At 44.3% G+C, this 27,931-nt stretch overlaps 1 protein-coding gene across 1 annotated transcript in view; it reads left to right on the top strand.

Annotated features, from left to right (window-relative positions):
* LOC124619602 overlaps positions 1-27,931 on the top strand; it is a 1,257,865-nt gene that overhangs the window by 1,170,278 nt on the left and 59,656 nt on the right. The gene's annotated exons all lie outside the window — the stretch shown is intronic.

Raw genomic sequence — 27,931 nt, 5'->3', positions numbered from 1 at the left:
TAATAGGAGGCCTTCAGAATGGGGTCTGAGCTTGTAACAACTCTTGCGTTGACTGCCATTGAACACCAACGAAGTCATCTGCAGTGGTATCGGTCCTACAGCCTGGAATCTTATTGACTGGAGTAGAATTGACTTCAGTGAAGACTTCCACTTCGGAATGAGCCCCAACCACAGCTCCGGACAACGATGGGATACCACTCTGAGTGTTGCCCAACACCCAGTAGTGATGGTCTGTGGTGCGATTTTATTTCCTAACATGACCCTCCCCCCCTCCCTTTCGTTGTTGCCGGCCGGGGTGGCCGAGCGGTTCTAGAAGCTACAGTCTGGAACCGCGCGACAGCTACGGTCGCAGGTTCGAATCCTGCCTCGGGCATGGATGTGTGTGATGTCCTTAGGTTAGTTAGGGACTGATGACCTCAGAGCCATTTGAACCATTTGAACTTTCGTTGTCATCCGCAGCACGTCTGTACCTCGACGATATTCTACACCCCGTTTTTTTTTGCCCTTCATGGCAAAGCATCCTGGACTTACCTTTCAGCAAGATAATGCCCGCCCGCACTCGTTGAGTTTGCTACTGTTTGTCTTCGTGCTTGCCAAACCCTACATTGGCCAGCAACGTTGTCGGATCTCTCCCCCGCTAATCATGTGCAAGTGGGCTGCTTCTGTGTTGGCAGCGTTGTGTAGCGCTTTGCATTGGATCTCTGACTGCTCGCTTTCTTTGTAAGAGACTCTGTGGCTGATTGGACTCGTTGTTGGAAGTTAATCGCCAGTAGTGTTGGGCGGTTGGAAGTTTGTCGGCAGCAGTGATGGAAGTACTGTTGGGCAGTTGGAGGTGAACAGCCTGCAGTGATGGACGTTAGATGTGAGAAGTTAGTGTTGATAGAGGGCGGAGATCTGAAGTGTTAGCGTAGGCTAACGATCTTTACATGTTCGACTTGGAGATTGAATATTATTCATGATTATACACTCCTGGAAATTGAAATAAGAACACCGTGAATTCATTGTCCCAGGAAGGGGAAACTTTATTGACACATTCCCGGGGTCAGATACATCACATGATCACACTGACAGAACCACAGGCACATAGACACAGGCAACAGAGCATGCACAATGTCGGCACTAGTACAGTGTATATCCACCTTTCGCAGCAATGCAGGCTGCTATTCTCCCATGGAGACGATCGTAGAGATGCTGGATGTAGTCCTGTGGAACGGCTTGCCATGCCATTTCCACCTGGCGCCTCAGTTGGACCAGCGTTCGTGCTGGACGTGCAGACCGCGTGAGACGACGCTTCATCCAGTCCCAAACATGCTCAATGGGGGACAGATCCGGAGATCTTGCTGGCCAGGGTAGTTGACTTACACCTTCTAGAGCACGTTGGGTGGCACGGGATACAAGCGGACGTGCATTGTCCTGTTGGAACAGCAAGTTCCCTTGCCGGTCTAGGAATGGTAGAACGATGGGTTCGATGACGGTTTGGATGTACCGTGCACTATTCAGTGTCCCCTCGACGATCACCAGTGGTGTACGGCCAGTGTAGGAGATCGCTCCCCACACCATGATGCCGGGTGTTGGCCCTGTGTGCCTCGGTCGTATGCAGTCCTGATTGTGGCACTCACCTGCACAGCGCCAAACACGCATACGACCATCATTGGCACCAAGGCAGAAGCGACTCTCATCGCTGAAGACGACACGTCTCCATGCGTCCCTCCATTCACGCCTGTCGCGATACCACTGGAGGCGGGCTGCACGATGTTGGGGCGTGAGCGGAAGGCGGCCTAACGGTGTGCGGGACCGTAGCCCAGCTTCATGGAGACGGTTGCGAATGGTCCTCGCCGATACCCCAGGAGCAACAGTGTCCCTAATTTGCTGGGAAGTGGCGGTGCGGTCCCCTACGGCACTGCGTAGGATCCTACGGTCTTGGCGTGCATCCGTGCGTCGCTGCGGTCCGGTCCCAGGTCGACGGGCACGTGCACCTTCCGCCGACCACTGGCGACAACATCGATGTACTGTGGAGACCTCACGCCCCACGTGTTGAGCAATTCGGCGGTACGTGCACCCGGCCTCCCGCATGCCCACTATACGCCCTCGCTCAAAGTCCGTCAACTGCACATACGGTTCACGTCCACGCTGTCGCGGCATGCTACCAGTGTTAAAGACTGCGATGGAGCTCCGTATGCCACGGCAAACTGGCTGACACTGACGGCGGCGGTGCACAAATGCTGCGCAGCTAGCGCCATTCGACGGCCAACACCGCGGTTCCTGGTGTGTCCGCTGTGCCGTGCGTGTGATCATTGCTTGTACAGCCCTCTCGCAGTGTCCGGAGCAAGTATGGTGGGTCTGACACACCGGTGTCAATGTGTTCTTTTTTCCATTTCCAGGAGTGTATATCTTTGTACTAGATGTCAATGACGATTTCTATTCGTGTTTGAACTGGATGTCACATTATAAAGGTAAAAAAAATACATTATTTGGTTTTTGATAACCACATGCCTATTAGCAGTTAGTGGCTTTAGTAGTTAGAATCCTTTATTTAGCTGGCAGTATTGACGCTCGCTGTATTGCTGTAGTTGGTGTAATAAAGATTTTTGTGAGGTAAGTGCTTAATGGAATGCATAGGTTATTCTTACGATTTCTTTTTAGTCAGGGCCATTCTTTTGAATTAATTATTTGAAGCGAGGTTGTAATTTTTTTGAGCAGTCAGACTGTGTTGCTCTAGAATATTGTGGGTCAGTGTTGACATGATAAGAAAAAGTAAAGAGAAAGTAGGCTCAGTACGTTCAGTTTTACTCAGCTGTTTCAGAATCAAATAACGTAGAAGTTTCACCTTATCAGTAATTCTGCAATTTAAGTACAGACACACTCATTTAAATGAAGAAGTTTCAGATGTATGAGAGCCTTCCAGCAGAACTGCAGCACCTCGAGACAACATTTCGGAAAAATGGGTACAACCAGAAGCAAATAAGACACGCACTCAGACTGACAGCGCCAAGAGAACAAGAAGAAGAACACAAGTCATTGGCGTGCATTCCGGTTGTCGGAAACACCTCAAGAAAAATCGGTAGAATCCTGGGGAAACACAATGTGAAATGTGTAATCCGACTCCCTGCAAAAATCTTGACTCTACTCGGTTCAGTGAAAGATGACCTAGGCCTTCGAAAACCAGGCGTTTATCAAATTCCCTGTCAGTGCGGAAAATCATACGTTGCGGAGGCAATCCGCACTGTAGAAGAAAATGCCGCGAACACAAGCGCCATACCGAATTACACCAGGCCACTAAATCAGCCGTGGCTGACCATTGTATAAAGACTGGCCATACTATGGACTATGAATAAACAAAAATACTCTGCCAATCCTCCTACTTCTGGGACTGCGTTACTGAAGAGGCCATCGAAATCCGACTACAGGACGATCTAATTAATAAAGACAGCGGCCTTCAACTTAGTCAGGCTTGGAACCCTGCACTCAGCCTGGAGAGAAAGATGCGGTCTCAGAGATCGAGGACCGCCCTCGACGGCTGCAGCAGGGAGACTGCAGACCCCAGTTCAGACCCAGGCGCCGTTTCCCCCACCACCTCCAGTAGCCGCCGCGCCGGCCGCACCAAAGACACCAGGAGAGGAACGGCTAGTGTGTATAGGGCACCGAGAGGAACAGCACAACATTCGTCATGAACCATCTGAAGATGGCAGCGTGTACGTCTGCCGAAATTTTGTGGAGAAATTACGACGCTACCCGGTCGGATACCCGAGAACTGTTCAAATTAGAATTTTGCATGATATTCGTCAGTCAACTCTATAATCAATGACAAGCAGAGCCTAAGGGACAGAGGTGGACCAACGCGTTTTTGACATGCTCAGTTTGTGAAGCTCTTTCTTTTCAATACATCATCCACTTTTCTTGAAACTGTCATCATTTGTTTGCCTGTACATGCACTTTACATCACTTCTACCGAATCCCGTCGCTTTCGGACAGTTCTTCCGTGGTGCATGGCTTTTTATAGTCTTTTCGTGTATTTGTGGCGAATATTTCGCTGATGATTCGAACGGGTGGAGGCCCGGTGAACCTGCAGTCGATGGCGCATTTGCGCGACGCTACGAACCTTTCCGCTGCAGTGTAGTGGCGGAGAGGTACCGTCTTCTACCGCCGCCTTGGCAGACGAGACTATTAATAGAGCGTAGGTGTTGCTCGGCGCTACGGCCCGGCACGTCGGAGTAATTTAGATGCCAGGCGTCCCTGGAGGCGAATGAGAGAGCGAGAGCGCAGAACGCAATTCCCTTCGCCGGGTCCGCTGCAGGCGTCCATTACGTCGTCGCCTCCTCGCGACGCCGCAGCGCAGCGCGCTGTGAATCGCAGGGCAGTCGCGGTCGGTGCACACTACATACCACTGCACTCCTGCGGTACAGTCCTTCACTTTGTGCACATCCGTAGCTGCCATCTCAACGGGTATATGTAACGACAATGCATATGGCATGTACGCACACACACCCACAAACGCATATTCAAATTAAGTGTGCTGCTGAAACGCAACTCTTAGGCTCGATTCACACGGTGGGCAACGTCACGTCAACGTCAGTGACGTCACACACCGTCCAAAATCCACTTGCATTCACACTGGATGGAACGTCAAGCGACGGCAAAACTTCAACCACGTTTAGGCGCGTTATTGGAAACTCACAGAAGTGTTCACGAGAGAGGATGGCGGACATTATATTCAGTCTTGATGAACTTGCTACGATTGCAATTGCTTTAGATGATGAGCAAAGAGAGCGGAAATTGGCAAGGCAATCAAAACGAACGTGGGTGAAGAAAATGATTTTGAAGAGAATGTGTGAAGGCGAATATCACACATTGTATAGACAGCTGGAAAAAGAGGAGACGTCATTTTATAAATATTTACGAATGTCGAGACAGCAATTTTTTAATTCGCTGTCTTTGATAAGTAGCAGCATCAACAAAGCAGACACAAACATGCGCCATGCAATTTCTCCACGAGAAAAACTAATGGTTCGTTTGAGGTGAGTCTGATGCTTCAGCTTTACCAATTCCTTTGAGGGTTCCTGTTCTGTACCTTTACGTATTTTATACAACAGAATATTTATTGTAATACTGCACACTATCAACAAATTGATCTATAGGCTAAAGATTCACGCCGGCCGCGGTGGCCGTGCGGTTCTAGACGCTTCAGTCTGGAACCGCGTGACTGCTACGGTCGCAGGTTCGAATCCCTGCCTCGGGCATGGATGTGTGTGATGTCCTTAGGTTAGTTAGGTTTAAGTAGTTCTAAGTTCTAGGGGAATGATGACTTCAGATGTTGAGTCCCATAGTGCTCAGAGTCATTTGAACCATTTTTGAACTAAACATTCACAATTTATGGCCCCTTGTTATGTAGATCTAAATCTGCTACAGTTCGTCCTGCATAAAATTTGGCACTGCAGAGAACCAACTGCACACTGTATATAAATGTGGAACATCGAACATTTTACTGCAGTTGTACTTAAATAAGCTGTATCAATACGAAATGTTGAGTGAGACTCACTACCAGAAAGTATGTAAATAAATACTATACATAAGTAAACTACTAGCCAAAATGACTATGTGGCATAGAATACTCATATTTGTTTCGGAATGATAAGTATTACATACAAACAATGTCGAAATAAACTTTCACGACTCGCGAATAATTGTGAAACTGGAAAGCAGGAAGGCTCTAACCACTGCTAAGCGTTTTCACCTCCTAATCGTGAGTACATACATACATACATTCATACATAAATAGATGCAGGTGCGATGTTATACATCTAAATACATTACATAGAAAATAAATATAATCTGCAGTAGGCCTACAATATTCATACAGTTATTTACCCGGGCGACCGATAACCAATCCAATTTTCTTCCATATTTCTTCTTTAAACAAGGTGTCGCTGTATTTATTGCAGCTCATGTCATACAACTCCACATTTTGGCGAACAACTTCTCGTCGTTCATGTTTATAAAAAAAACATTTTATAACCAAAAACTCAGTAGATATTTTCGATGTGGAGAACACTGCTAGCAGAATCAAACTCGTGCCATGCGAGCAGCCGCAGAACAGATAGAAACGTAACAGCCAATCGTAAGCAGTTCGCCAACCACGTGACCCCCACCGTCAACGTCAAACTATTCTTTCGAAGTATACCGGCCGGCAGGAAAACTGACGTTGGCGTGACGTTGCCCACCGTGTGAATCGAGCCTTAAGGTGCGTCCACGCTACTCGTGAGACTTGCGACCTTACGAGTAATGTGGACGGAGGTAGGCTCCGAGGGCTAGCCGCGAAACAGGCTTGCTAGTCGCCCGAGCTTATGGCTTGTCTGGCTCCGGCACGTGCCCTTAGCGCTAGGATTTCACCCGGAACAAGTCCCGCCCATTCACCCCCCTCCACGCCTATCCAAAGTAGAAGGCCCTCCCCTAAACAGCCGCCAGTTCACCAAACTGGAAGTTACATCAAAGTTGTTATCATCACAGTCCAACACATGTTACACTGTGATGAAATTTAGTAATGATAAGAAATTTAAGTCTTTCTGGATAGTAATATAATACGAATGCGTATTATTAAAGAAATAAAAATATTTATAGAGGATTGAAAGCATCGCCAGCAGTAGAAAACAAAAAATAACGTGATGTTATTGAAAGGCAATACGGACAAATTTTCATTAACTAATTCACATATTATAGTACGTTTATTTGAGAGAAACAGCAGAGCAAACATACAATGCGAAAACAATGGTTTTGAATCTCTCATGTCGGTAGTAAAGCCGCAGATGCAGTCGACTAACTCTGTTGTCTAAAATCAACGTTATACATAAATAAGTGAAAGTCGTTTTGTTTATGTAGACCCTCATAGTAGCTCACGAAAATTAAAGAATATAAGAATGCCATGAAGTAGAACTGCCTAATGAAAGCAGTAAGATATTTGCTTATATGACAAATGGTTCAAATGGCTCTGAATACTATGGGACTTAACATCTATGGTCATCAGTCCCCTAGAACTTAGAACTACTTAAACCTAACTAACCTAAGGACAGCACACAACACCCAGCCATCACGAGGCAGAGAAAATCCCTGACCCCGCCGGGAATCGAACCCGGGAACCCGGGCGTGGGAAGCGAGAACGCTACCGCACGACCACGAGATGTGGGCTTTATATGACATATTTCGTTAGTATTTGCAGGGGTAATGGGTGAATTTTAACTTTTAAATTCTTCCAATGCCATACTTGCGCATTATAAACGAGGTTATAAAGAATTGTGGCGGTCCTGTGTAATTAGTGTCCTATATGCTGTTGCAAACGTCTCAGGACAATAATCTGTCGTTATTCTTTGTTCTGTCTATTTTTAACCAAAAGATAAATTAATTTCATGTCATTCAAACCATTTTTAAAAATAATAATGATGATGTGTATGTTTGTCACAGAGCAGTTAAGAAGGAAATAAATGCTGCAGTGTTTCACGGCTGTAAAACGTCCTTCATGCAGTGCCAGCGCTTCTTCCACCCCTAACACTTTTCAGCAAAACTATTCAGTGAATAACACGCAAAAACAGCCTGGATTGATCTAGCAAGAACAAACTAATTTTGATGCCCTCTGGAATTATAGTGAACACTGGTGCTTGTTTGGCATATACTGTCTGAGTTCTAAAAACCGCGGTTCCTCTTTCTCCAAGCAAATTATTCTTTGAGGGTAGGTTTTTCCTGTTTTAGCTTTGGGTGCTTTTTCTCACATAGAAGTATGTTTCTTCATAGGCTATTCATCTGAATACTGAGTTCTCGTATTTAAAGAATTCAGTGCTAAATTGTTTTCTCTTATGTTTGCTGTGGAAGTACCTGACTCAGCTGAGGCCAATTGTGCACGTTTTTTTTGCAACGTGTCTTTTAAGTATGTGGCAAAATTTAGGACCTAGCAAGACATTAATTTAACATTCACTCCAAGTGCAGCCAAACGCGGTAAACCACGTGGGTCAACTGAAACCAAGCCCAGGCGCCGAACAAAGACCGGGAAAACCGGGGGTGAGGGGGCGGGACTTGTTCCGGGTGAAACCCTGGCGCTAACGATTCCTGGCTCCGGCTGTTGTCGGTGCATCAAGGGGATGCGCGGCGAGCTGCGCGGGTGGTGTGGACGGCAACGAGCATTGACCACTTGGCTCGCTGCACTCGTACAGTTTGGTCTTGGTATTATTCTTTGTGTTGTGGACATCGGCATTTCTTTTGAAACGGAGTGGACCGATGGTTTTGTCATTAAATTCAGAACAGTACCCTGTGCTGTGGGATGCAATAAACTCCCAATATAAAATAAAATTAAAAAAAAAATTGAAGCGTGGGATTCCATCGCGACAGAGCTCGGCGTATATATGGCCGAAATAAAAAGAAAATTAAAAAAATGATCAGCTTATAGGACACTTACAGGAAGATCCACCAGAGGAAGACTGAGCCTGGGAAGTCTGGCGCTGAGTAAGTCAACGCTCTAAACTGGTTCGCTTTCAAAGCATTTGAAAATCTGCACTGCAAATATCAGCCGCGGAAGACAAGCAACTGCGAGTACGGTGCGGATCCTCACGAGCCAAAGCCTGGCAAGCAACTGGAGCAGTGTGGACGAAGATAGAAGCAGCACGAGCCCAAGTCAGACAAGTTTGACAAGTCTCCAGACAGACGAGTATGACGAGAACAAGTCTGGCGAACACGAGTAGTGTGGACGCACCTTGAAGAATCGACCTCTTTGAGTGCTCATTTCTGACAAGCTGAGACAGTGGACGTGTTGTGGACTCGAACCAGACTTCCACCATTCAGATGCTATGCATAATCAGTTGCGAAACCAGAGCACATTTTGCAGCTCAACAGAAAAACATTCTGAAGAAGCACGATTCGTCATTTCTTTCTTTTGCCATCGTTGCAGATTAACAGACAGAAGTGACCGAGTAAAATCTCGCCGATTGGAAACTTTTGTCCGACCGGGAAGGTGTGGCTTCTGAGGCAGGAATCAATAGGATGAGAAAATACTATAAGTGAGAGAAATATTGTGTTATGCTCAACTTCAGTACAGAGCATAATTTTCAAATTCCATATACATGTACTTGACAAAGCCGGGATACGACGGGCGTTTGAAAAGTCAGTGCACATATAAAAACTACTTACGTGTTTGGGGTAGGCCTTTTTTATTTTTCGACAGTCTCCTTTTAGACGTATACACTTCGTCCAACGCTGTTCGAATTTGTTGATTCCTTCCAAATAATAGGAATTGTCCAAGTCTCCAAAATAGCTATTAGTTGCTGCAATCGCCTCCTCGTTTGAATAAAATCTTTGTCCCGCCAGCCATTTCTTCAAACTGGGGCACAAACAGTAGTCCGAGGAAGCCAAGTCTGGAGATTAGGGGGGATGTGAAATGAGTTGGAATCCTATTTCCATTCATTTTGCCACCACAACTGCTGAGGTGTGTGCTGGTGCATTGTCGTGATGGAAAAGGACTTTTTTGCGGTGCAATCGCCGGCGTTTTTCTTGCAGCTTGCAGCTCGATTTTCAAACGGTCCAGTAACGATGAATAATATGCACCTCTAATAGTTTTACCCTTTTCCAAATAGTGGGTGAGGATTATCCCTTGCGAATCCCAAAAGGCAGTCGCCATAACCTTTTCGGCCGAAGGAATGGTATTCCCCTTTTTTAGTGCAGATTCTCCCTTGGTAACCCATTGTTTAGATTGTTGTTTGGTCTCAGGAATATAGTACTGTATCCATGTTTCATCCGCAGTGACGAAACGACGCTTAAAGTCCTTCGGTTTCTTCCTGAACAGCTGCAAACCATCCTTGCAACACTTCACACGATTCCGTTTTTGGTCAAGCGTGAGCCATCGCAGAACCCATCTTGCGGATAGATTCCTCATGTCCAAATGTTTATGCAAAATATTATGTACCCGTTCATTCGAGATGCTCACAACACTAGCAATCTCACGCACCTTAACTCTTCTGTCATCCATCACTATATAATGGATTTTATCAACGATTTCTGCAGTCGTAACCTCCGCAGGGCGTCCAGAACGTTCAGCATCACTTGTGCCCAAATGGCCAATTCGAAAATTTTCAAACCGCTTATTAACCATTCTATTCGAAAGTGCAGAGTCTCCGTAATGTTTATCAAGCTTCTCTTTAGTCTCCTGAGGCGTTTTCCCTTTCATAAAGTAATGTTTAATCACCACACGAAATTCTTGTTCGTCCATTTGTTGACAATCACTCGACTTCCTTGATTCACATGAATGCCAAACACAAAGAAATAGACCAATATTGCTGAAACTTGGTGTGCGTTCTTTCCAAAGATGCTACTAACTAAACATGACCTCGATACGCGCCGGTGGTGCCATCTCTTGGACTTTGCACGGACTTTTCAAACGCTCCTCGTAAGTTAAACACTTCAACAGTTCACTATACAGAGTGTTTCTGTAAGCTCGTGCAGAAATGTAACAAGACATAGAGAACTCTCCACTGAAAAGTTTGAGGTAGGGAACCTGGGGTCGGAGAATCCAGCGTTAGGAGATGTGGAAGTAAACTTGCCTACCGCTTTTTCTCGCGTTACTGTTTTCGAGCATATTTACAACTAAAAGGTGCACAAGTTTACACGCTCTGCGCTGTTTGTTTACATGTATATTCTTTATTTCCTGCAAGGAAACAAGGACGACGATCCTGATCCCTAGGAAGTCTCGATGCAGGTTTTGTCTCCCTTACTTGTCCATAAGGTGGCTCTGTTGTATCGCATTTACATTGTCCCGTCACAGAACGCGTCATCTATCAACGACCCATTCATTATAGAGTGCTATTTAGAAACGTACTGTACAATACGGTGGAGCAGTATCGGTATAGTTTCGCAGAACTCACTGACATGCTCTTTGTGTAGCGGGAAGTACGTTGCAATGTTCTCGCTGCTGAAAAGTTGTACAGGGAACAATTTCCTAACAGGTATCATCCGTCGCAACGAGTGTTTATTTCTCTCAGTCGACGAATGCGGGAGAGTGATTCATTGGAAAGAAAAAACGGGGTACCTGGCAACTCACCGACCCGATTTTGAAGAGGAGGTGCTGGAAAGTGTTGCAACGGACGCTACTACAAGTATTCGTCGTATTGCGTGTGAAATGGGCGTTACACATGCTAGTGTGTGAGTAGAGTCACATCATCAAGTACGTTTTGCTGTGAATACCTGGGCCAGCATTGTAGGCGACAATCTCACTGTGCGATGTCATCTACCTGGCCGTCTGAATGGCCAGCTGCACTTGAGGTTCGGCCAAAGAGTTCTACCTGTGTTGTTGGAGAACGTACCATTCGGCTATTCATGAGAGGAGGTGGATGCAACATGACGGTGCACCGCCTCACTTCAGCATGGATTTCCTCACCATATCAATGCTGTATTTCCTATTCGCCAGATAGGAAGTGGAGGTCCTATACCATTGCCTGCGAGGTCATCTGACCTAAACCCCCTTGATTATTTCCAATGGGGATATTTAAAGTCGCTTGTATATGAGACCCCAGTGGATACGAAGATGGAATTACCTGCCAAAACTATAGCTACCTGAGATGTGATTCGAAACACACCAAGGATATCTGTCAGGGTGCGTCAGAATCTTGTTCGCCAATGTCATGCTTGCATCGAGGTTATGTCCGTCAGTTTAAGCACATTTTGTAAGATGCAGTACATATGGTACGTTCATTGTGTCAGTGATGGTATCAGGGTGGAGCACGACAGCATGAGCAACATGCAGGTTTACGTCATCTTGTTGAAAAATATCAGCACAGAGTTCACGAACCTGTAACAGTGCCACCAGCCCTAATACATGACGAATGTAATGGCAGCTACACCAACAAATCGGTTGTGTGTGCCAGACGTGACCTTGTTGTGCAGTTACTGGCACCCCCCAGCATCTGCCAGGTGCTGTAAACGTATGACGATGACGCATGAAGTATAGCATAGTTCCTTCTCCTTAAAGACTCAACTCACGGGAACATGCGTCGTGACGCAGAACCAACAATCGTCTGAAAAGACGATATGTCGCTGCTCCCGTGTCCGGCGTTGTCGCTGAACGCACTGCTGGCAGTACACCTCTCTGCTGCCGTGTAAAGAGACCTGCAACAGTGGTCACCGAACTCACACTTGTTGTAACACCAGATGTTGTAGCACCGTCCGTCTGAATACTTCTCTTACTGCAAGTAAGTCCATATCGATACTCAGGGAATCTGATGTGACTGTGATCCTGGAAATCCGCGCTGTCCTCTCGGTCGCTAACCGCGTAGATTGTTGAGATCCAGCGCGGGCGCTGACGAGAACCGGGCAAGTGCAATAACCGGATTTCCCAGCAACTTCGCTCAGTGGAAGAGGAGTCACAACAAGCGAAGACTTGGCTTATCCGCAGATGCTCGACTGGTTCTGAAAAACCGACCGTCAGTTGTTCGGAGTATTTTTCCAGGTATTTTGTGTGCCTTTTACCGCCAGACATTCTTAGGCGAAATTGTGGCACAATGGTCAGCATCACAGCTTCTTTATTTTGCGCCCCGTGTTTGAAACCCGTTTATTAGTTTTATTGTTGTTTTACATTTATGTACTGACGTCTGTAGAAGATTACTATACGAATGTTTTCCAGTCTACTAATTGTCTTACATGAATGAATTAAAAAAGGAAAAGAATGGGAAAATTATTTGAAACTGTTTTCGGTGATATTCCTGCAGTGTGTCTTGATGCATAATCAATTGCAAGCTTGCAAAATGTTGGCGAAGATGCCACAAACAAATCACTAGTCACGCGGAGTCTACCCTCACTCTTAGACAGCTCTGCGCATGCGCGAATTGGGCAACTTGGGGGGGGGGGGGGGGGGGGGGGGGAAAGCACTCCGTCTTCAGGCCACAAGTGGCCCATCGGGACCATACGACCGCCGTGTCATCCTCAGTTGAGGATGCGGATAGGAGGGGCGTGTGGTCAGCACACCGCTCTCCCGGTCGTTATGATGGTTTTCTTTGACCGGAGCCGCTACTATTCGGTCGAGTTGCTCCTCAATTGGCATCACGAGGCTGAGTGCACCCCGAAAAATGGCAACAGCGCATGGCGGCTGGATGGTCACCCATCCAAGGGGCAACTTGGGAGCGCCACAAAAATTTTACCGAGTAGACTCTGGATGCTTGCTTTCACTGCTTACACAGCAAATACCCACACTCGAAGTAGCCACAAGCGGGAGAAGGCGCTGCGTACTTCAGCTCTGGCCATGTGAGTGAGCCATCTGCAGCTGCTCAAACGAAGCTATTCTCAACAGATTCGAAGCCGATTGTGATTGGCAAGATGTGACGTTAGTCTCCAGTTTCTGTCAGTTAGGATCTTTCCACGATCACTGTTCTTACTTCCTTTTGAATGTCTGTGAGTGGTACACATTTCGTCGTAGACACGATGGACAGTTCACGTCGCAACACGAGCAAATCGGACAACTTCCTTCACAGTGTAGTCATGTGTGTGCTCAAACGCGATAACTCCTTTGTGCACGTCGGCCGCATCGCCATGTCTACCAATCTTAGTGGTCTGATTCTATACGTTCAACTGTCATATACACACCACTTGACGCTGTGCGTTAGTTGCCGAGCGTCACACGGACACCGCATGTGGTTCAGCACCATTTACAGCTCTCCAAAGCGACCAGCGGGCCGTTTTACGGAGGTCAGTAATGTTTTGTACTGTAAACGTATATGCCACAAGGGAAGAAAGTTTGTCGTCACATAAAGGGAGGCACTCATACGTGTAACAAGTCCACGTACAAATAATTAAAGGTTGCACATCGCTGTTGAAACAAAGAATAATAGTTATCCACTGTTATCATACCGGAGCAAAGTGAATCGGAGAGTATACTGCCTTAGTATGGTGTTTCGCTGGGAATAATCAATGTATTTTCGTCTTCCCTTCGTAATTTCTCTGCAGCTGGTCAGCAACAATCGTGAGCACTCCCGCTTCGGTACATCGATAGATTTTTCGAGGAGCGGGAAACCTGATCCGCCGTGGTCATAAATACGTCTTAATTTCTGTGTCTTGGATTAATCACGAAAACTACAGAGAAGGTTAATAAAATTTTCGTTTTGAACACAAGATAACTGTCGTAACTGACACTAACAGACAATATACTTTCTCTACAACTGTTACTGCCGTTTATTTTTTTTAAATTTCCACACAGAGCGCTGTCCTTCTTCATACAACTGTATTTTGGAAACTTACTTTCCTTTGTCGTAGTACGTGATCAGAGCAATTTAGAACTTTTCTCTGACTCCTCTCTTCCTTGGTGTAGAAGATAGTACTATTGTCTCAAATATATTTACCACTAGAAATATATTTAGAGAAGATGCATCAGAGTGAAAGATTAATCTTTCAAAAGTATGCATGTATATGCATTTATTTGTAACGCACATTATAATTTATTTTCGTGTGGGTTAGTTAGAAGGGATTGTTCCCAGAGCGAAAGGACACGTCTCGTAAGAACTGGACATTGTTGCACTGTTTGTGGTGAACATTCGCGTTTGGCGTTAAATACTCCTCTGTTTCCAGAACGAGATTTTCAGTCCGCAGCTCGTGGTCGTGCGGTAGCGTTCTCGCTTCCTGCGCCCGGGTTCCCGGGTTAGATTCCCCGCGGGGTCAGGGATTTTCTCTGCCTCGTGATGACTGGCTGTTGTGTGGTGTCCTTAGGTTAGTTAGGTTTAAGTAGTTCTACGTTCTAGGGGACTGATGACCATAGATGTTAAGTTCCATAGTGCTCAGAGCCATTTGAACCATTTGAGATTTTCACTCTGCAGCGGAGTGTGCTCTGATATGAAACTTCCTGGCAGATTAAAACTGTGTGCCGGACCGAGACTCGAACTCGGGACCTTTGCCTTTCGTGGGCAAGTGCTCTACCAACTGACCTACCGAAGCACGACTCGCGACCCGTCCTCACAGCTTCAATTCTGCCAGTGCCTCGTCTCCTACCTTACAAACTTCACAGAAACACTTCGTGAGTCGCGCTTGGGTAGCTCAGTTAGCAGAGCACTTGCCCGCGAAAGACAAAGGTCCCGAGTTTGAGTCTCGGTCCGGCACACACTTTTAATCTGCCAGGAAGTTTCACTCCTTTGTTTGTCGGAATAAAACACAGCGTTAGAAGAACGTTGTTCCTGCATAAAGAATAGTGCCCTTGCTCCATTACTATATACTAGCTTTTTCGCTTTCATTCAAGGTCGTGAAATAGTAGCACTACTTGAAACATGTACGTTTGAAATATGATTGAAATTACGTAACTGACAGTAGTCTGTAACACAACTGCTAGAATGGGAATGACATGTGAATGTGTATTTTATCTCGTCGCTTATACGCTTTGCCCTGTACTGAACTTTCTGACTCCGAGAATGTAGATTTCATTTAGCTGCGAGAATGCAAAGTTTCAATGACTTTAAGCCAAACCAAAACGGCATAAATTTACGTCGCTCAAAAACTGAATCTAACGCAATACTATTGATTTGAAATTGACCCTGGTAATAAATCAAACCTTGATCAATTTGAAAATAATGGTCTCTTTGCTTAATGAATGCTATCGCTGAAATAATAAAATTTCTTACCTTTACCTGCGCAGTGGTAATGCTCTTCTCACCACTCTCCGTTAGTCCTTTAAATTTTATAGTTAGCAAACAGCTACTGTGCAAGCCTGTTGGCTAGAATACATTGTAATTAAATCGAATATGACTGTGACATAACTTCTTGAGAAAAGTAGTTAATCAAAAATGACATGGATCTGGAAACTGGTATTGAATTAGGGTAAGAAACAAATTGGCACTAACTTTAAAATTTGTATGCTGACTCTTTGAAAATTGATAATGCTCACAATTAACACACTCAATAAACTGATTATACATTGAAAATTAGCTTTACTAAATCATTGGATATAAGTGCTATACATAGTCTCAATCTTCAATTATGAATACGAGTACTGCATTAATAACAGAACAATTTTCTTTACTTTAATTATTCCCAATTTCTGTTGAGATTCCTTTTACAGTTAGTAAACATTAAAGTATCTTGCAAATGAAAAAATCAGTACTGCTGTAGCGAGTAAGTATATATCCAGCACACATCAGATACAACACGTCTTTACACATGACAGTCCTCCACACATCTCTCGATCTAAAGTTACTTTAACACATTACCCGTAACAGCTTGAATCAGAGACCGCAGTAGAGCAGCGACGTTACTACAGAATCGATAATAATTTGACTATCTCCGATTCCATATAGTATTTTCTTACAAAACTTGAATAAATTTATCCTTTGTATATCCGTTTCATACTCGCGAAGAGACCGACTTTAGACAGTGCATGGAACCCAAACGAGGAGATGAACCACCCACTGAAAACTACAAGAGTTTGTCCACATTAGTGAATTTTTTTCTTACAGTACGTTTTGCCTAGGACTTACACGGGATAAGTTTACACTCAACATGTTTAGGAAAGCAGAATCTGTAATCTGAGTTACTACTAGGAGAAATGATTCTTTTTAAACTATTATAATGCAAACGGGAACGGCAGAAAACTAGTAATAGAGCTCTACACAAGACAAGGCGTAGTAACAGGAATTGGCGAGAAGGAGACATATGAAACATGCGTTGTATGAGGTGTTACACAAAGGTCTTATTTGTCACAAAACGCTTTTCAACATTTGTGGTCAGTAACTAACAGATAAAGCTTTAGAAAAAGACTGAATCATAATTTTAGGAGGAGAAAGGATAAAAGCAACTAAATACGCAGGTGATCAAGTTGTGTTGGTTAAATCAGAGGATTAACTTCAACTATCGATGGAAGAGACAGTAAAAAGGGAAAAGATTGTGGAATGGGGATACATGAAAGAAAGGTCAAAGTGATGAGATACAGTAAACATTAAGGTTCCGCAGAGTGATGAGGTTCAGTAAACATTAAGGTTCCGTCAAGATGTCATTAGAAAGAATAACGCTGAAAGAAGAAAACCCTTTTTGGTACTTAGTAAGTTTGTTGTCAAAATAATAACTGAAACATGTATAAATGAGCTTTTGGAAAGGTAAAACATTTGTTGACAGTAAAAAGAGTTCCGAAATAATTAAGAAAGAGATACACGAGTTGTTTAATCTGGCACCCTGTAATGAATAGTCGAAAATAAAGAAGAATAAATACTTGGGCAGTTTGAAATAGACTGACAGAATCATGAGTGAAGAGGTGCTTTTAAGAAGAGGAGAGGAAAGAAATAATAATAGTTCGTAAATATCTTGGCTGGGATACATGCTGCGAAGAAATCGCCTGCAACGAAGTCATTGAATGAATATTGCACATAAGAGAGGGAGAGAATGATGCTAGGTGACATTAAAACAAAAGAGAGGAAAAAAACAGAAGGTTAAGAAAGAGGTACAGGACAGAGGAACATGCCGAACTTCTAATCGGCCTCTGTCGCAAGAGAGATATACCAAAGCAGATGCACAAAGCAGACAAAAATATTACACCTGCCCGTCATTCAGAAAGTAACCAATCAGTGACCATTAGTTGAAATACAATTTTTAACACAGTGGTCATTACCGACAAACAGGGAAAGCTGTCGTTTAATTTGGTGTGTGTTGGGCATCTTCGTAACTTCCTTAAAATTGCTTCTGGTAAACAGCTGCTTATATGCTATGTGGTGAGCTCTGTCAATTGTTGGTCCAGAATGGTGCTGGCTTTCAATTTGAAGTTTCACATTTAACTACCAGACTTTTGTTTATACTGCCCCTGCTTCTCAGGACTAGCAGCAAGCGACGACAATACGCTAAACAAATTAATATGACGAAATGAAAACAGACTATTTCGTAGGAAAGGTTAGGAAGAACCCACTGCTTAAATAATCAGCAAGCCATGTTGAGTGTCATTATCAACATGTGTGTTGACCTTGACCATTGATGTCTGGGAAAGACGGTTCAATGTTTAGACCTTAAATCTGCATTTACTACGATACAACACTCCACGAACGCCGCTATTTAATATATGGCTTTGGGAGAACGCCGGACTTCTTCCTGTTTCACCTCCTCTTCTTCTCAAGCTCATCTACACTCATTGTCTTCTGACGTCTGTAACGAGGGGAATTTATACAAAAGTTTGTTCAAAACTCTGGAAGCAATTAGAGTAAATAAGAAAACACAGGAGCTTTTGCAACGAACATTAATAAATGCAAAATCTGAAGTAACATTAATAGACGTATACCAAACCCATTTGCGAATAAGATAGGATTTTAGAAAAAGCAATGGACAATCATCCGTCCGGTCTAACTGTTTACTTGAAAAAATGTTCAGAGAACGGAGAAATAAATTAGTAGGCTACAACACCAAAAGTGGAATGCAGCCTGGCTCGAAAAAGAATAATCTCAAATTTGACAGCTCAGCATTTCCAGATAATTCAGTGATTCTCTCATTAGGAATTGAAGTAGCGTAAAAACAAAAAAAAAAAAAAAAAAAAAAACAAAGAAACACTTAAAGAGAAAGCAGATAATCTGGACTAAAAATTTCTTTCGGAAAATAATGGAGATAATGACGAAAACAAGTTTGTGACAACAAAATCCACAACAAAGTATGGAAATGTTGACAGACTGAAGTGTCTATGAAAAATGATATGGGATCATGTGACAGGAAAAGAAATTTTCACATAAATATCACGAAAATGTTGGCATTTCATTCAAAAAGAGACGTTTGTAATAAATAATCATGGTCTAGAAATTCATCGATACTAAACAATAATAAGTGCAGAACGCACAAGATCGATAAAAGAAAATGCAAAAGAAAACCTCAAGAAGCCGGGAAGAAATACTGTAAGAAACACTTTAGGAAATAAAACAATAGAAACACAGAAGTATACGGACATGATAGAAAAAAATTACAGAAGTAATGTTGTATGTACATACCCATAGAATGATCCTGGCAGAATGACAAGAATAGTTGTACAACGTTTTGAAGCATTAAAAAGCAACCTCATGTGGCTTAGGAAAATACATGAATATCTTGAACAAAGTGGTGTAAATAAACAGGAAATTGAAGACAAAGCAAAATACAGAAATAAAATTAAGAGGAGAGGTTTTAAAGACATAACGATTTTGAGAATACAGGAAGCAAATAATTGGCAGGAGACAGGAAAGAAATATGCAAACAGATGGAGTAGCAGAGAAAGCATAAAGCTAATTTATTGTCTTAAACGTGGACGTCAGACAGATTGCAAAAATAAAAGAAAAACAAAAACAAAACGCGAGGGCCACATCGCTGCATATTAGGGAACATGCATCGCGCATTATCACACAACCTCTTGTAGGTCAGATGTTCCTGAGAGGCTGCCAACAAACACGGCACACAACTTCCACTGGGCGGGTATTTTTTGTCTTCAGTGTACGTGAAGTCCATCGTTTGTTCCGCGATAAGGACAGAGGCCAGTCCATTCACCGACACCCAACCTGTTTCACGAAGCTATACAGCGTCCCTGTTTACGAGCTAACTTGCACTGAATTATGGAGAAGCATCCTATTGTATGCAGAATCGCTTTGTTTTGGACTTTACAGTAACAAAACAGTACCCGAGTCCTTGCACTACAAACTTGTATCGTAAGGAGAGATATATGATTCGACCATACTTGTAAAATCGCAGTACATGATCAAAAGAATTAACTAGAGCATTTACTTAATTCCGTATTTATAGTACGAACAACTGTTTAGAGTACCGGTGCCTTTGATGTCTGTATCTGATATATCGCTACAGTTGTGATGCTCGGAGTGAAGTGCACAATCCGTCCGATGATTAGTTCAGTTGTTATTAAAAAGATTTTGTGTGTGCAGGGGTAGAAATGTTGTGAGGTGAAGGACACTCGTACTGCATTTATTTTTATGTTGCGAGACAAAGGATAGCTCTTTACCAGTGTGACTGGTTGTCCTTTATGATGCAGCGATGCATAATTGTCTGAAAAGATGATTATCTGTACATTTTCGTGTGAGTAAAACCTTACAAAATGGTTCAAATGGCTCTGAGCACTGTGGGACTTAACATCTGAGGTCATCAGTCCCCTAGAACTTAGAACTACTTAAACCTCGCCTAAGGACATCACATACATCCAGGCTCGAGGCAAGATTCGAACCTGCGAGCGTAGCGGTCGCGCGGATCCAGACTGAAGCGCCCAGAACCGCTCAGCCACACCGGCCGCCTAAGCCTTACATTCTTCCTAATAATTAAGCACTATGGATGTGAGAGGAAACGAGAAAGAGTATTAATACTTTCTTCGATTCATTAGTGAAATATGTGAAGCGCTACTGGCACAGGGAATTCTTTCAGACATTAGAATATGCTTTTGCGCTAGAAGAAAAGTGGCAAGAAAGATCTAAATGATGATCTTCCAGTTCCATTACTGACATTTTTCCGAATATTTGAAAAACTAAAATACTCTAGAGACGTCCCACATTTGAGTAGAGTCAGTTTGCACAACACGTGAAAGAGCTGAAGAATTGTTGCTCGACAAAGAACGTAATTTTTCCATTTCTTCACATAAGAGTAGAATTCGTAACGGCACAATAGCACACCACAACAGCAGTCTCAAATAATTGTTCCTGAAGATGGAGGTATTCATCGCAAAGTAGTATTCTTACTCTAATTTCAAGTGGCAACAAGATCAAGAATATTTTGTACTTTGTATCGGCTGGATAAATGAGTCGCAGCTGTTCGACACTGGCAAAAGTCAGTTTATTTCTGTCTTTTCCCTCAGAGTATTTATTGATATTTTTACACGGCGTCGATTTATAAAATGGATAACTCTATCGTCAGGAGTACTCATAGGATACATGAATCAATTCAGATCCGCAACCTTGGACTGTCTCATACAAATCCGGGATAAATATTTCCGGTACACATGTGTCACCTTTACTTGAAAAGCAATAGAGTCATAAAACTGGAGGAAAACCCTCCGAACGGCAGGACACAGAACTTCTGCTGTCCAAATTACCGCCGAGGTTATAGTGTTGTACACACAGTGCCATTGTGTACCATCACTTCAGGTGTGGGACCCGTGTTACTGTGACGAATTGACATTGGCCACATTCGTTCTTCTCGGAGCCAAACACGTGGATGCGTCCATCGTTCTAGACAGAAAGTGGAGTAGTCCGAAAATACTATGAGGTACTACCCATATCTTCTCTATTGTTGTTGGGGCGCGACCCGCTTGCCTCCCCTGCTGCCTCAAAGGAAGCCGCAACAATGGTCGCCGTGGTGACAGTGCGTTATGCTCCAGCCGTTGTCGCACTTCCCGTACGACTTAGGACTGTTGATAATTTTAAAAATATCGTGATTCCAATATATCGATATTTAAAAGATACCTTTATAAGCTATCGATATACGATGAAAAGTATAGGTATACAGAAGGAGAAAGTATCGACATACTGGCCCGTAAAAATATCGGCTTCACATTGTAAATATACTGCCGGTTTTAGAGCTGTAGATTTAAGAATTGATTTATTATGAAATATTCTTTATATAAACAAACTAGCAGCTTGCCTATCCCCCATAGAGCAAGAATTGAAAGGAAAACAATGCACGACCACGCTCGGCGACAACCACTTTCCTAATAGTGCTAACTGCATCCGTAAAGACCAATCTTGTCATTTATATTTTTGTTCATGATTTTCACCAACGGTTTTTCAACAATGCTGATGTTAAGAAATAGGACACTAGTTGCGTTAAAAGTTGTTTTTTAATACAGCTGGTGTGCTATTTCTTGACATCGGAAATCTTGTTATTCTATTGACACCATCCCACCCCCCTCCCCCAAGTGCAATCTGACTTCTTCTTTTGTGCCACCTATACCTGCTCCACACAGTCGAAGAAAAAGAGTGGACATGATGAAAGCTCAAAAAGTAGTAAGACTCCTTCACACAGTGAAAGTAGAATTACGTTCTACTACAATTTCAAAAGAGCAGTTTCAAATATGTACCGAAAAATGTGAAAAAAATATGTATTAAATAGATCGGCACTCGATAGTGACACTTTGAAATCGATATAGCGATGTATCGGTGTAAAGAGGAGTATAAATATATCGATATTTTCGATCAACCCTAGTGTGAATATGTAACTTGCTCCAAATAAATCCATTTCCTGACTGAAGGTGCGTGACGCACGATCCTGGACGCCATTATGTATATACTATCGGGTGTTAGCTGCGTGGCGTCATCTAGCTTCTGTACGGTGTTGAATATGGCCATCAAAAAATTGCTCTGAGCACTATGGGACTTAACATCTACGGTCATCAGTCCCCTAGAACTACTTAAACCCAACTAACCTAAGGACAGCACACAACACCCAGTCATCACGAGGCAGAGAAAATCCCTGACCCCGCCGGGAATCGAACCCGGGAACCCGGGCGTGGGAAGCGAGAACGCTACCGCTCGACCACGAGCTGCGGACATACGGCCATCCCATACCCACCTTTTCCTACATACGGTTGGTCGTTACTCCCACTTCTTGCGCTATTCCACTAACACTAACCATTTGCATATTCGCGAGTGGAGTACAGTTAATGACAACTTGACTTCTGTTGCATGTCTCTTTCATGATGATTCAATACCCTGAGGCGACAAAAGTCGTGGGGTACTTCCTAATATCGTGCCTGACCTCCATTTCTACCGGCATAGTGCAGAAACTCGACGTGGCATAGACTCAACAAAGTGCTGGAACTCCCCTGCAGAAATACTGTGCCATGCCGTCTCTATCGCCGTCCATATTTGCTAGAAAGTTGCCGGTGCAAGATATTTTTCACGAATTGACCTCTCACTTGTGTCCGATAAATGTTCGATGGTACTCATGTCGGACGATCTGGATGGCCAGACCATTCGGTCGAATTGTCCAGAACGTTCTTGAAACCAGTGACGAACAATTGTGGCCCGGTCGCACGGCGCATTGTCAGAAAAAATTTCATCATTGCTTGGCAACACGACGTCCATGAATGGCTGCGAATGGTCTCCAGATATTCTAACGTAACCATCTCTAGCCAATGCTCGGTTCAAGTGTACCAGTCCATTCCACTTAAACACAGCCCACACCAGTATGGACCCACAACCAGGTTGCACAGTGCCTTGTTCACAATTTGGGATCATGGCTTCGTAGGGCCGGCACCACACTCGAACCGTACCATCAGCTCTCACCAACTGAAATCGTGACTCATCTGACCAGGCCACGTTTTCCCAGTCGTTTAGGGTCCAACCGATATGGTCACAACCCCAGGAGAGGTGCTGCAAGTGCTGTCGCGCTGTTAACTATGCACTCGCGTCGGTGCTGCCGTACCCGATTAACGCCAAATTTGGCGGCACTATCCTAATGGATGTGTTCGTCATACATCCCACATTGATAACTGCGGTTATTTCACGTAGTAGCTTTTATGTTAGCACGCAAACGCCGCTGCTCTCAGTCGTTAAGTGAAGACCATCGGCCACGGCGTTGGCCGTGGTGAAAGGTAAAGCCTGAAATTTGGTATTCTCGGCGCACTCTTGATACTGCGTATCTTGAAGTACTAATTTCCTGACGATTTCCGGAATGGAATGTGCCATCCTCCAACTACCATTGCTCGTTCGAAGTCTGTTAACTCCCGTCGTGCGTCCACAATCAAATTGGAAACCTCTTCATATGAATCACCTGAGTAAAAACGACAGCTCCGCCAGTGCACTGCCGTTTTATACCTTGTGTACGCGATACTACCGCCATCTACATATATGCATATCGCTATCCTACGTCCTTTGTTTCCAATGAATGTTAATACGAGGTGTGTTTGAAAAGTCCGTGCAAAAATAAAATCTTCCTACATGTTAGGGGTAAACTCTTTTATTTTTCGACACAGTGTCCATTTAGACTTATACACTTCGTCCAACGCAGTTCTAATTTGTTGATCCCTTCCGAATAATAGGAATTGTCCAAGTCGGCAAAATAGCTATTAGTTGCTGCAATCACCTCCTCGTTTGAGTAAAATCTTTGTCTCACCAGCCATTTCTTCAAATTGGGGAACAAATAGTAGTCCGAGGGAGCCAAGTCCGGAGAATAGGGAGTATGTGAAACAAGTTGGAATCGTATTTCCATTAATTTAGCGAGCACAAGTGCTGAGGTGTGCGCTGGTGCATTGTCGTGTTGGGAAAGGACATTTTTGTGGTCCAATCGACGGCATTTCTCTTGCAGCTTGGTTTTCAAACGATCCAATAACGATGAGTAATATGCACCTGTAATAGTTTACCATTTTCCAGACAGTCGACGAGGATTATGCCTTGCGAATCCCAAAAGACAGTTGCCACAACCTTTCCGGCCGAAGGAATGGTCTTCGCCTTTTTTGGTGCAGATTCTCCCTTGGTAACCCATTGTTTAGATTGTTGTTTGGTCTCACGAGTATAGTAATGCATCCATGTTACATCCACAGTGACGAAACGTTGCTTAAAGTACTACAGATTCTTCCTGAACAGCTGCAAACAGTCCTTCTAACACTTCACACGATTCCGTTTTTGGTCAAGCGTGAGCAATCGTCGAACCCATCTTTCGGACAGCTTTCTCTCGTCCAAATGTTTATACAGAATATTATGTAACCGTTCATTCGAGATGCCCACAGCACTAGCAATCTCACACACCTTAACTCTTCTGTCATCCATCACCATATCATGGATTTTATCAATGATTTCTGGAGTCGTAACCTCCACAGGGTGTCGAGAACGTTCAACATCACTTGTGCCCATATTGCCACTTCGAAAATTTTGAAACCACTTATAAACTGTTCTAATAGAAGGTGCAGAGTCACCGAAATGTTTATCAAGCTTCTCTTTAGTCTCCTGAGGCGTTTTGCCTTTCCTAAAGTAATGTTTAATCACCACACGAAATTCTTTTTCGTCCATTTTTTTACAATCACTCCACTTCCTTGATTCATACGAATGCCAGACTCAAAGAAATAAACCAATATGGCTGAAAAGCGGTGTGCGTTATTTCCAAAGGCGCTACTGACTAAACATGACCTCGATATGCGCCGGAGGTGCCATCTCTCGCACTTTGCACAGATATTTCAAACGACCCTCGTAGCTGGTAACACGTTGTGCGCCGCTGTGCGTAGATAATTTTACTTTTTAAAAATATGTCTCGTATTCCTCCTGGAGGCAGCATTGGTCAAATCTAGCAGATAAATTCCATATGTCCGGAAACCAATATCTGCTGGGATATTGACCGTCCTCTCATCGCACGTAGAAGTAGACACTAATATAGGCAATGTTGCCTGTAGTTAACATGTGTCGTGCACATTCTTCAGCCCTTCTTTGCAAGCAATAGCGCAAATACAAGTAGACCTGGCTCTGCTCAGATACCGTCACTTGCATTGATCACACGCTCCTGTAACGTACTCGGTAGGCAGAGCATACACCGTTGGTTTTAAATGTGCCCGTCGCCAGAAATACAACAGCATCAGGTTCCACGACCAATCCGTCACCTACGAAACGCTGCAGTGGGTGACGCCCAGTACGTAGAAAATAGGCATTTGCCCAGTCGCGCGTAAAACACTGTCTTCTTGCAAGGTCAACGTTTTCCAATAGCGATGGAAATTCGTCGGTCAGAAATGACTGATACACAGCACCTGTTAATCGATTTGGTAAAGTGCACGGTCCTTATCAGTCACCAACTCTTCCTGCCCATACATCGTTACTGAAGTGATCCTGAAGTTGCACCTTCATGGCTGCTCAACGATGTGCGTATGCCTTAAGGTGCATATTGTGGCAATTTTCTGTGCTACCTCTTGTAAATCATGGGACATCTGTAAATAAAAAGCAGCCAGTGAACTACGTGTCTTCAACGTCCCATAACTCGAAAGATATTGGATTCAGGATATATACACACATCAAAAAAAAAAAAAAAGTTTTGCATCACCTCGGTTCCCAGAACTCCTGAAGACAGACATTGTGTGTGGATATTGTATCACAGACACTGTCCCTCTGACTGTTCAGAGATGTCACTAAACACGCCCAAAAATGTAAACAATCACGCATGAGCAGCGCCTATTAGACGGAGAGGGCTCGACAGCCGATCTGTTCCAGTCATTCCACCAGGAAGAAGATACTCGGCTCGTGTTGTCTGTGGTTCAACCATGTCTAGATGGTCAATACCGTGGATCAATCATGTCCGCATTGTCACTTTGTGCCAGGAAGGGCTCTCAACAAGGGAAGTTTTCAGACGTCTCGGAGGGAACCAAAGCAATGTTGTTCGGACATGGAGGTGATACAGAGGCAGAAACTGTCGATGACATGCCTCGCTGAGGTCGCCCATGGGCTACTACTGCAGTCGATGACCGCTACCTAAGGATTATGGCCCGGAGGAAACATTACAGCAACGCCACCATGTTGAATAATGCTTTTCGTGCAGCCACAGGACGTCGTGTTACGACTCAAACTGTGCGGAACAGACTGCATAGTGCGCAACTTCACTCCCGACGTCCATCTGTGCAACCACGACACCAGACAGAGCGGTACAGATGAGCCCAACAACATGCAGAATGGATCGCTCAGGAATGGCATCACGTTCTCTTCAGCGATGAGTATTGTATATGCCTTCAACCAGACAATCGTCGGAGACGTGTTTGGAGGCAAACCGTTCAGGCTGAGAGCCTTAGACACACTGTCCATACAGTGCAGCAAGGTCTTCACCTGCTGTTTTGGGGTGGTATTATGTGGGGCCGACGTACGCAGATGGTGGAGATGGAAGGCGCCGTAATGGCTGTACGATACGTGAGTGCCGTCCTCCGACCGATAGTGCAACCTTATCAGCAGCCTATTGGCGAGGCATTCGTCTTAATGGACGACAATTTGCATCCCCATCGTGCGTATCTTGTGAATGACTTCCTTCAGGATAGCGACGTCGCTCGACTAGGGTGGGCAGCATGTTCTCCAGACATGAACCCTATCGAATATGCCTGAGTTAGATTGAAAAGGGCTGTTTACGGACGACGTGGCCTACTAACCACTCTGAGGGATCTACACCGAATCGTCGTTGAGGAGTGGGACAATCTGGACCAACAGTACCTTGATGAACTTGTGGGTAGTATACCGTGACAAATACAGGCATTCATCAATGCAAGAGGACGTGCAACTGGGTACTAGATGTACCGGTGCCAGCAATACGGACCACCACCTCTAAAGGTCTCGCTGTATGGTGGTGCAACATGGAATGTGTGGTCTTCATGACCAATAAAAAGAGCGGAAATGATGTTTATGTTGATCTCTATTCCAATGTCCGCGGCTCGTGGTCTTGCGGTAGCGTTCTCGCTTCCCGCGCACGGGGTCCCTGGTTCGATTTCCGTCGGGGTCAGGGATTTTCTCTGCCTCGAGATGACTGGGTGTTGTGTGTCTTTCAGCATCATTTCATCCTCATTCACTCGCAAGTCGCCGTAGTGGCGTTAAAGAACTCGTGCGGTGGCGGGCGAACCGCCCCACTAAGGGTCACCCGGCCACCAATGCCATACGCCCATTATTATTCTATTCCAATTTTCTGTACAGGTTCCGGAACTCTTGGAACCAAGGTGGTCCAAAACGTTTTTTCGTTGTGTGTAATTACCAGACTGTTTTTTTTTTTCAAGTTTTCATCAGTACTACCAACTGCAGCAATATGTGACAATGGTTTCAGACACTGTATAGTCTCGTAACTGTAGGAAATATTACATTGTGCTTATCAGGTCTATGCGGTACCAGTTACGAAATCTTTAAATAAACTTAGAAATGCACGGACGACCTAGGCCGGGGCTACGATTTGTAGCGTAGTGCTTAACAGCCTACACCGTGTCCTTACACTGCACGCAGGAGGTGTGGCGAGGCAACAGTGTGTGGGGTCGGTGCTTCTCTTTCAGCGTAGCCGTGGAGTA

Source organism: Schistocerca americana, chromosome 6 (genome assembly GCF_021461395.2).
Source record: "Schistocerca americana isolate TAMUIC-IGC-003095 chromosome 6, iqSchAmer2.1, whole genome shotgun sequence".
In the NCBI taxonomy this organism is placed as follows: Eukaryota; Metazoa; Arthropoda; class Insecta; order Orthoptera; family Acrididae; genus Schistocerca; species Schistocerca americana.
This window is presented reverse-complemented; position numbering and strand designations above follow the sequence as displayed.